Source organism: Humulus lupulus, chromosome X, assembly GCF_963169125.1.
Source record: "Humulus lupulus chromosome X, drHumLupu1.1, whole genome shotgun sequence".
Taxonomy (NCBI): Eukaryota; Viridiplantae; Streptophyta; class Magnoliopsida; order Rosales; family Cannabaceae; genus Humulus; species Humulus lupulus.
In genome coordinates, this window is record NC_084802.1 from 25,408,259 (window position 1) to 25,419,751 (window position 11,493).

Consider the following 11,493-nt stretch of genomic DNA (forward strand, 5'->3'; position numbering starts at 1 on the left):
TGTCTTCCTCTTGGAAGGAGGGTGAACCACCTTAGGAAGAAATCTGTGAATGGGACACTCCTGAGGATGAGTAGTATGGCGATGAGAGCCCTCGGTATAATCTTGTTGAGAAGAAGATTTATGGGGAACCTGACTAGTATCTCGATGCGAAGGGCGTTGCAATGGTTCTCGCTGACCTGGCTTTTCCCGCTGAGAAGAATGACTCCGCCGAGGTGTGACTTGGGAGCCACGGGGCGTACTGTGCTGAGAAGTAATCTAAGAAGAGCTCGGCGAGAAGCCCTGAGCGATATGCTTGGCAATCTAAGGATCATCTTCAGAGGGTTGTCGAGTTGTTTATTTCACTCTCGCCATTGGATAGTACCTCTTTAAGAAATCTTCCTCACTGAATATGTATAAAGCGAAATGAGGGAGAATCCTTTTCAACCTTTCCAAGAACTCCTAGGGAGAACGCTCACTTACTAGCTTGTCTGATGAAGAGGAGTTGGACATCTGCAATAGAAGAAAAATAAAGATAAAGTTAGTAAATGAGCATAATGAAGCTAATAGCTGGGGACATGTTCATGAACTAAAGAGTAAAAATGAAGAAATCAGGAGCAAGATTCTATATAGGGGGTCAGCCCAGTGAGCCTAACCATAGGCCGACCACCCCAAGGAAATCAGCTGAGGTGAAAAAAAATATTTTTAGGATCCCAGGTGGTCAGCTTATGCTTGGGTCGACCACCCTGAGTCCCTGAAAATCGCCTAAGGTAAGAGGTACTCGGCCCATAAACCCCTAAGGTGGTAGGCCTAGCCCTAACTCTAGGCCTGGAAATCGCCTAAGGGAAGGAAGGGGAGTACTCAACCCATGAAGCTCTATGGATGGTCGGCCTAGCCCTAATTCTAAGACTGGGAATAGCCTAAGGCAAAGATTGGCAGTCCTGGAGGTGCTCGGCCTAGCCCTAATTCTAGGCCTGGAAATCACACAAGGAGAAGCCAGAAGGTATTCGACCCATGACTGGGTGCCATGGAGGTGCTCGACCCAAACTGATCCTATCCTTGGAAATCGCAGGCACTAGGGTTTGGAGTCCCAGAAATCGCCAGGACTAGTGAGTGGTCGGCCTAAGGTCCTCAACCCTGGAAATCGTACAATATGGGGTTTATAACCCTGGAAATCGCCCAAACTAAGGAATTTTACAGAGAAATCTTGATTCAAGTAAGATAATTATTTTGGATCAGGGTACAACAAAACAAGAAGATTCAGAGAAAAATGCAAAGAGTTTCTTATAAATCTAAGCACATTTAAAATAAATGATGTGAGGATTAGAAGAAAGTACTTACCAAAGATTTGAGTTTGAGAAGGAACTGGAGAAATCAGACTTGGATCTGTTTGAAAGTGGCGCATGGAGCAGGAATGAGAGAGAGGATCTACTTATAACCTCTCAGGCAGACAAGATATTTTTAGGAATTCAAATCTCCTTGAAAAATATCTAATATGGTTACAATTTAAATTCCTTGAAAAAAAATCTATATTTTTAGGAATTTAAAATTCCTTGAAAAATATTTTTTATTTTTAGGAATTAATATCCTTGAAAAATATATTATATTTTTAGGACTTTAAAACTCCTTGAAAAATAAGTTATATTTTTAGGATTTCAAATTTCCTTGAAAAATATGTTAGATTTTTAGGAAATTAATTTTCCTTGAAAAACCTAATTATTTTTAGGAATTACTAATTGTCCTTGAAAAATTCGTACCGAGCAAAGTATCGATAGTTAAGAAAGTATTGTAATGTTCCGAGGGACTTGACTATTTAAGTACTGCTACGGTATGTTTCTCGGGCCAGGATCAAGTTTATTGTAATGTTGAAAACATTACAATAAACTTGGGGGGAAAATGTTATCCCTTAAAAATACAAGGATGACGTGGCAAATGAGAATGTGACACGTGACATCACAAATCAGGGGAAAACGACAAAGTATTGAGAAAAGATCGACATGCAAAAAAGATAGGTCCAGGACCTAGGAAAGTCGACCAAGCCTAAACCCCCTAGGGGTGGTCGGCCTAAGCAGGCCCAAGGGCCTAGGAGTAGTCGGCCTGACCCTCTACCCCGGGGGTGGTCGGCCCCAGCATGCACAAGGCCCCGGGGTGGTCGACCTGACCCCAACCCTTAGGGTAGTCGGCTCCAATCTGCCCAAGGACCCCTAGGGGCGGTCGGCCTGACCTCAACCCCTAGGGTGGTCGGCTCACTCTATCTTTCATGGGGTGGTCGACCTAAACCCCCAAGTACACTTCACTGAGAAATAATCACTCTTGTTCATACTGAGATCAGTAGGCCTAACACCCCGAAGATCAACAGGCCTAGCACCCCGAGGATCAACAGGTCTAGCACCTAGAAGGTCACAGGTCCAACATCCAAGCTTTGGTCATCGAGCCTAGCACCTAAGTCTCATATACCAACAAAGACTTAACATCATCCCAGAGGTTTCTATCGTGCATTATCAACCACGATCCAGAGAAGACAATGGGAAGACCCACGATCTCATAATCATGGGAAGGTGGGCACGTATCTCCACTTCCTGATAATCGTGTGCCAAACCACAATCCCAGTATTACTGGTCATGTAACAGCCCCTGGGTACTATAAATAAAGGACCCAGGGTTTCATAAAGGGGGATCTTCTCTTTTTTTTTGGAATTTTGGGTAGAAAAATCTGAGTGATGAGTGAACTCATCAGTTTGTACTTGTAATTGTCGAGTAATTCAATACTAAAGACGAAGTGGATTAGGTTATTATTGTTCATCCCAATGAACAGGGCTGAACTACTATAAAATTCATGTGTGTTTATTTAAGATAATCTTACTCTGTCATTTGTTTCATTTATTTCGTTCAAAAGATGTCGTATACTGCACATACGACCGTTGGCCAATTTCACAGGTCAACACATATAATTACACAATACATGCTTAAATCCCACGATATTAAGGATTTATTAACAGACTACAGCCAATCCTTTATATATAGGGATATTCAAACAGTAGCTACGTTCACATGTGTCTATTGACCTCGAATGAATGCCTCCGAGATCAGTCATCCACCACAAGCTCGTCAACTTTGTTTACCTCGGTCTTAGCAAGAGACTTTATCGAGATCATCCCTCCCCAGGCTCATAATACCTGAGCTCAATTTGTCTTGTCTGATGGCAGAAATTAAATCAGTAGATCTATACAAGTGTTGACTCCCCTTTCATTGTAACTTCGAGCTCGACTTGTAGCCTCGGAACCCCTTCGAGATCGTGTAACTCCAAGCTCACCAATTCTGACGTCACCGTTTTAATACTCAGCGAGACCGTCCTTGACTTTCTCATTACAGCCGACTATATGATGAATATGCTTATTTAGAGCTTACATTTCATGAGCCTGGCTTTCGAGATCAAAATTTCTATTCTTGAAATTTGGGTGTAACAACATAAATATCATATAATCACATAATTCTAAAATTTGTCATCCTGGCCCTCTAATCAATGCCCTAAGTCTTATTAGGAAATTTGGGTTGTTACAATATAGACACACTAAGATGACATAGTCAACACAAGTCTTAGAGTATAAGCACTTGTCCGCACTACTGTTTCTAAACACATCCAAAACAATGGCCTCATCGAACTTCTCATGCCATTGTTTTGGTGCTTGTTTTAAACCATATAATGATTTAACAAGTCTACACACCTTATTTTCATTTCCCCTTAGAAAAAACCCTTATGGTTGTTCCATGTGCACCTCCTCATCAAGATTACCATTTAGGAATGTCGTTTTGATATCCATTTGATGAACATATAGGTTGTGTATTGATGATAAGGCAAACAATTGCCGATGCAAAGGTATCAAAATAATCTATATCCTCCTTTTGTCTAAACCCGTTGGCCACCAGTCTTGCCCTATAGGCTTGAATGGTCCCATTAGTGTTGTTTTTCTTTCGAAATACCCACTTGCAACCTATTGGCTTTGATCCTTCTGGTAGATCAACAATATTCCAAGTGTGGTTAGACATAATTGAATCATTCTTATCATTTATTGCCTCTTTTCAAAAGTTAGAGTCCATTGAGGACATAGCTTCTTGGAAAGTCTTAGGATCATCCTCCATTTGGAGTACCATAGGATACTTCCAATTGTCTCCCTTATGGTTTCCCTCTACTAGGTAAAGAGTCTCCACTTGAGAGGTTTCATCTTGTGATCCATTCTCATTAAGTATTTGGCTTCTTCTAGGCAATGTATTATTGAAAGTAACTCCTCTTGAGTTCCTTCTAATGTGATTGGTTCTTGAGGTTTACTGTCAACATTATAAAAAATACATATTAATGTTTTTTTTTTTACAAACATTTTTAAAGATAGTTGAACACACAAAAAAATAAGAAGAAGGTTGAACATAAATAATAATAATAATAATAAATATAATAATTTATTTAAAAAATAAAAATAAATACTTTATCTAAGGAGTTCTTTTGGAGCTAGTCTTAGATAGATGGTTGACAAAAGTAGGCAAATTATAAGCTCTTATTTTAATCATTTCATGATACTAAATATAATTAAAAAAAAATACTACAAATAATGCATCACATTAAACAATCAACCAACCTATAAGTTTTTACATTGATAATTAAGTATGATCAATAGATCCTTACGTGCAAACATAAAATGATATAAGATCATCCACACTATATATAACCATGAGTAGTAATACAATCATGTATGTTTGAGTTAACATGGATGTATATAACGCAGAACTAACTCAATCATGGATAAATGTGTTCAATAACTTCAACTCAATAAAATTTATCAATTAATTTATATATTACTCGATACTCATCAAAACTATACATATTTTTTTTATTATACATATATATATATATATGAATAATAATAGGAATTATATTAAAAATAGATATTTGCGTCGAAAGTACTTAAGTTATAGAAAATATTACACTTAAGTACCCAAATTATTTTTTTGACGAAAAAGTACCCAAGTTCAACTTTAACTTGTACCGTTAGTACCCGTTGTTACCATTTAACGACAAAGTTAACAACATGTACTAACAGTACAAGTAAAAGTTGAACTTGAGTACTTTTACCGCAAAAAAATATAAATTTGGGCACTTAAGTGCAAATTCAGACAAGTTAGGTACTTTAGTTGCAAATATCATTTATTTTTAATTTAAAAATTTATAATCTCAAATAGAATAACAAACCATTAAATATATATATATATCTAATTTTTTATTTTAAAAGATATCATAAAAATAAATTTTTAATTTTAATTTTAATTAGATTAATATTTTAGGATAAAAATCAATATGTCAAAATTTTAACTTTGTTTTAAAAAAATGGTAAAAATGAATCAATTTTTATAAATAAAATTAAATTTTAAGTTTGTTTTAAATAAAATAAAAAAAGTTTTGGGCATCTTCATTTTTATTTTAATGGTTTGTTCTTTCATTTGAGATTGTGAATTTATAAATTTTATAATAAAAGTTATTAAAAAAATTATATTTGTGGCTAAAGTGTTCAAGTTATACAAAATGTTGCACTTAAGTAGGGTAAATACTCATTTTGTATCCTATGTTTTATCGAAATACATACTTGGTACTCTATATTTTCAATAATGCTCATCTGATACCCTGTAATTTGAAAGCATACATATTTGGTACCTTGAACTCAATTTTGATCAATATGACCAAACTGCCCTCAATTATATGAATTTCAAATTCAAATTTAATTACTTAATTATATATAACTTAGGGCAGTTTTGTTATATTAATAAAATTTTATCGTTCAAATTTGAGTCCAGGGTACCAAATTTGTACGATTTCAAACTACAGGATACCAGATGAGTATTATTAAAAACATTGGGTACCAAGTATGTATTTTGATAAAACAAAGGGTATCAAATGGTTATATACCCTACTCAAGTATCCAAGTTTTTTTTTTTTGCGGCAAAAGTACCCAAGTTCAACTTTTACTTGCACCATTAGTGTCCGCCGTTAACTTTATCGTTAGATGGTAAAGACAGGTACTAACGACGCAAGTAAAAGTTAAACTTGTGTACTTTTACTGTTAAAAAAATATAACTCGAGTACTTAAGTGCAACATTTTGTATAATTTTAGTACTTTCACCGCAAATATCCATATATAAAATTATATTTTAAATTCATATTATGTGTAACATTATTTATATTTGGGTTTTTTTTAATAATACCCAAATATACAAGTTTCTATTCATACATACAGTAATTTAAAATTTATTGCAAAAATAGATAAAATAAACTTTTATTTGCAATTATACGGTTTACTCTGAAAAATGTCTACAACCCCAAAATAATGACTCCAGGGGAAAATGTGAGCTTCAATCTTCAACAACAAATGCTCTCATCAAATCCAAAACACCATATCAACCAAGTTTGCAATTAAAATTAAAAAACCAGCAATATTGTTAGATGGTATAGTTGAAAGGTCTTTGAATTTTGACTTCAAAATCAAACCTAGTAATTAAAATCTCTGCAACTTTCAAGCAAGTTTTAATCTTAAAATTTAATACACTTATAAATAGGATTTAATCATCTAAATTAAATGAATATCATATAATGTATTTCCAAAACAAATGTAAATAGGAATGAAAATTTTCCACCCACCATTGAAATTTGGTTTCTGAAAAAGAAAAAAAAAAACAAAACCAATTGCTTGATTTGGTTGAATATGAATGGGTTGCTTTAAATCTTTAGGTTGCTACAATAATATTTATAAAACAAGCAATTGGAAGGAGGTGTGACAACAAACAACTGCCAAATTCTTGGGATTTAAGGTGGAGTTCTTCAAAAGAGGTAAATCTGATTTTATATTTCGCTTAGATCAATTGGTATCTTAATTTGCTCTGTTTTTACTTTTGTTGCTCTGTTTTTGTGTTGGAGCGTTTCAAAGGTTTCTCTGAATAGGTTGTTGTACATGTTGCTTATGGGTTGCTAAAGTAACAGTAAAGTTTGTTGTAAATGTTGTTTATAATGATTGATAGTTGCTGAATAGGTTGTTTAATGGTTTCTTTATATGTTGCTTATGATGATTATGAGTTTCTTTAAGGGTTGTTAATAATTATGTTATAACAAAGATGATGGGTTGCTGAATAAGTTGCTTAAGTAGTTGTAAATGTTGTTGTATATAATGATAAGAAAGGTTGAGGGTTGCTGAATAGGTTGCTTACTAATTGCTTAAGGGGTTGTAAATGTTGATGAAGAGATTGCTTAAGATTTTCTTTATATGTTGCTTAGGTTGCTTAATGGTTTCTTTATATGTTGCTTATGGAGATTATGAGTTGCTAATAATTAGGTTACAATAAAGATGGCGGGTTGTTGAATAAGTTGTTTTATAGTTGCGTAAGAGGTTGTAAATGTTGTTGTATATATGTTGATAATAAAAATGGTGAGTTGCTGAATAAGTTGATTTGTAGTTGCTTAAGTAGTTGTAAATATTGTTGTATATACTGATAATAAAGGTTGAGGGTTGTTGTATATGTAGCTTACTAATTGCTTAAGGGGTTGTAAATGTTGCTGAAGAAGTTGCTTAAGATTTTCTTTATATATATTGCTTAGGTTGATTATGGGTTGCTTAAGGGTTTCTTTATATGTTGCTTGTGGGGATTATGAGTTTATTTAAGAGTTGTTAATAATTAGGTTATAATAAAGATGATGAAATGCTTAATAAGTTGCTTTATAGTTGCATAAGGGGTTGTAAATGTTGTTGTATATATGTTGATAATAAAGATGGTGAAGTGTTGAATAAATTGATTTATAGTTGCTTAAGTAGTTGTAAATGTTGTTGTATATACTAATAATAATGGTTGAGGGTTGTTGAATATGTTGCTTACTAGTTGCTCAAGGGGTTGTAAATGTTGCTGAAGAGGTTGCTTAAGATTTTCTTTATATGCTGCTTAGGTTGCTTATGTGTTGCTTAAGGGTTTCTCTATATGTTGCTTGTGGGGATTATGAGTTTCTTTAAGGATTGCGAATAATTAGGTTATAATAAAGATGAAGGGTTACTGAATTAGTTTCTTTATATTTGCTTAAGAGGTTGTAAATGTTGTTGTATATATGATGATAATATAGATGGTGGGTTGCTGAATAAATTACTTTATTGTTGCTTAAGGGGTTATAAATGTTGTTGTATATATGATGATCATAAAGATGGTGAGCTGTTGAATAAGTTGCTTTATAGTTGCTTAACTAGTTGTAAATGTTGTTTGTATCTACTGATAATAAAGGTTGAGGATTGTTGAATAGGTTGCTTACTAGTTGCTTAAGGGGTTGTAAAGATTGCTGAAGATGTTGCTTAAGATTATATTTATATGCTGCTTAGGCTGATAATCATGTGTATGCACCCCAAGTATTGCTTGTGTTTATCCGTCTCTAAATTTTATGAACTTTTTTTTTACTAATCTAGTCTACAAATACCAAATATAAATATATAACACCAAAAAACATATTTCTTAAGCAAAGTAACTATAATTCAATTCAACATAAAGGTGATTTTCATGCCTTTTTAATTATACTAAAACTCAATAATCATGGCGGATTTGTTCTCAAATGCAAGCTTGGCCATCTTTTAGTGTGAATACAGAGGTGGACCATCAATATCACATTTAAGAAAAAACAGAGTGATAAAAGTCTTAATAAATCATTTATTATTGGGTATCACTTCCTCTACCTTTTTCTTGGACAGAGCAAAAGTAGGCTTCTTCATCCAACTAAACCCCATATTTGTCTCTTCCTCTCAAGAATACTCTTTTCTGTCTCTCTCTCTCTCATATCCTAATCATCTATACTTTAGCCCAACCCTTTAATCTTTGAGTGTTTAGCAACAAAATATGATTTATATATATATATATAAGGCTTATTTTTTATTGTGATAGTGATTGATTAGAAGACATTTTTGAAAGTTAAATATCAACACACAATAAATAAAAAGGTCAATCTAATAGTGTTATTGATAACCTCAAAATATCTTACAAATAGATATATAACATTCTAGCTAAAAAAAGAAACAAAAAAAAAATACACAGTAAATTGCATATATAGAAGGAAGTATACATAAACCAAATAAAAATTATAGCTAGAAGAACATATAGCTCGACTAGAGTAATAGACTACACATACAGAAATCATTTTAACAATATTAGTTTTTCATAATATATATATATAACATAATCAATTGCAACTGAGTTTGTAAACTGCAAAAAGATAAACCAGATGTTGCAAGAGAAAGAGAATAGAAGTGAAGGAACAAAAGTGGGATAAATGTTTGGTGTATAAACCGTATTAATGAAATAAAAAAAATTAGGTTGATGTACAATTAAAAAAACAATACATATAAAAATAAAAGAAAATAAAAAAATACGTAAAAATGAAAAAAAAAAAAAAAAAAAAGAAGTTATCATATTTGGGATAATTTCCCTTTATATTTTATGCCATTTTAATGGGTAAGTGAATAAATTTTAAATATAATTTTGGGTATCTCTAACATTTCATCCAAAAATGTACTCTCGTATAAGTTATTTATTTTTCAAGTTGAAATTGACAAATATTAACTACTACAAAGACTTCATACAATAATGTCTCATGCATATTCCTTTTTTTCTCTTGATCATTATCTTTAAGCGATCCCACAAGCATAACTAAATTGACTAATTTCCCTAATCTACGCAATTATTTAATTTTGTCCTTCTAAATAATGACACCATAATAAATAAATATTTAAGGAAATCCCTTTAAAAGGAAGCACCACATACAATGACCGAGCCAAATAAAAACCCATATCATTACTCTTTTTTTTTAATATATAACCTAACTAATCAATATTGACATATCTCACAACATAAAAATTCCCTCTTGTTGTAATTGTATTACACAGATAATTTTTATTTTAAAAAAAAATCACAGGCATATACAATGCATTTGATTAAGGGCAAAAGTACCCTTTATTATAATTTAGTTACGTATAAAAAAAATGATATATAACTATTTGATATTTTGTGTTTTATCGAAATACAAATTTAATACCTATTATTTTCAATAATATTTATTTGGTACTCTCTAATTTGAAATAATCCATATTTAGTTCTCTAAACTCAAATGTGAACAATAAAATTTTATCAATATGACCAAATTGTCATAAGTTATATGTAATTAAGTAATTGAATTTGAATTTAAAACTTGTATAATTAATGACAATTTGTTCATATTGATCAAATTTGAGTACAATGTATCAAATATATACGATTTTAAATTACAAAATATCAAATGAACATTATTAAAAACATATTATATCAAATAAGTATTTACCTATAAAAAATTACGTTATAAATATGAGATTTTTAGCATCAACTGGGGATGAGGCTTGTAGCCACCGTATACAATTAAAAAAAAAACATCGGTCAACCTTTCACCAACACTTTTCAATGATACAAAAATTACTTTTGCTTGATTGGGGGAGATAATTATTAATGAGATCCATATAAGCTGGAATATTTTTTATCACTGTTGTAATATCTTTCACTCTCCCCATAGTGCTAATAGAGGCTCACATCCTTGCTAAATTTGGCTTAAAGAATTTGCTTTAATTATGTTTGGTAGAGGAAAGTTCCTTTCTGTATGCTTATGCTATTGTGTCTGTAGAGTTGTCTATGCCAGTGTAATTCTCTCTTTTGAATGAAGTTGATTTAAAAAAAAAAAACAGTGGAGGATTGGGGGCTAAAAATAGGCGTGTTAAATATGATATTTGAGAGTCATTCAAATATTTTTTTTGCATTTTTTATTTAAGGTTGAAAAAAAATGAAAAAACTTATATTTGTAGTAGTCTGTTTGGAAATAACTGTGTAATTACTAGGATGTGTAATAACTATGATAGTAATTACATATCCTGGTAATCACACTATTATTTAAAATATAATATGAGTTTAGATGTCAAGTGATAATTATTTATAAAATTTTATTGTCAGACAAAATAGTTAGTAATTACATAGAACACAAATATTATATAATAAATACTATTTAAAATTGATAGATTTTAGTAATTACACAATGTAATTACACTCAATTTTCGTAGAGCTATAAGAATTGAAGAGTGTAACTGAGACCCTTCAATTACCTCAAATTATATAATTAACGTGTAATTATATAATCAGACAAACATGTTAATTTGAGTAATTACTTCGAATTACACTCAATTTCAATTACATAGTGGCTTTCCAAAATTGCAATGGTCTTATTATAAATTATATCATTATTTTCCTTTTATAAGATATACATATGAATGTGTTTGCTTTTTCTTGACAAACATATTAACGTTAATTATAATTATTTTTTTGCAGCAATTATAAAAGAGTTGAACGCAAATAAATAAGAAGATGGTTGAACACAAAAAATAATAGTAAATATATTAATTATTATAAAATTTAGAATAAATACTTTATCTTATAAGCT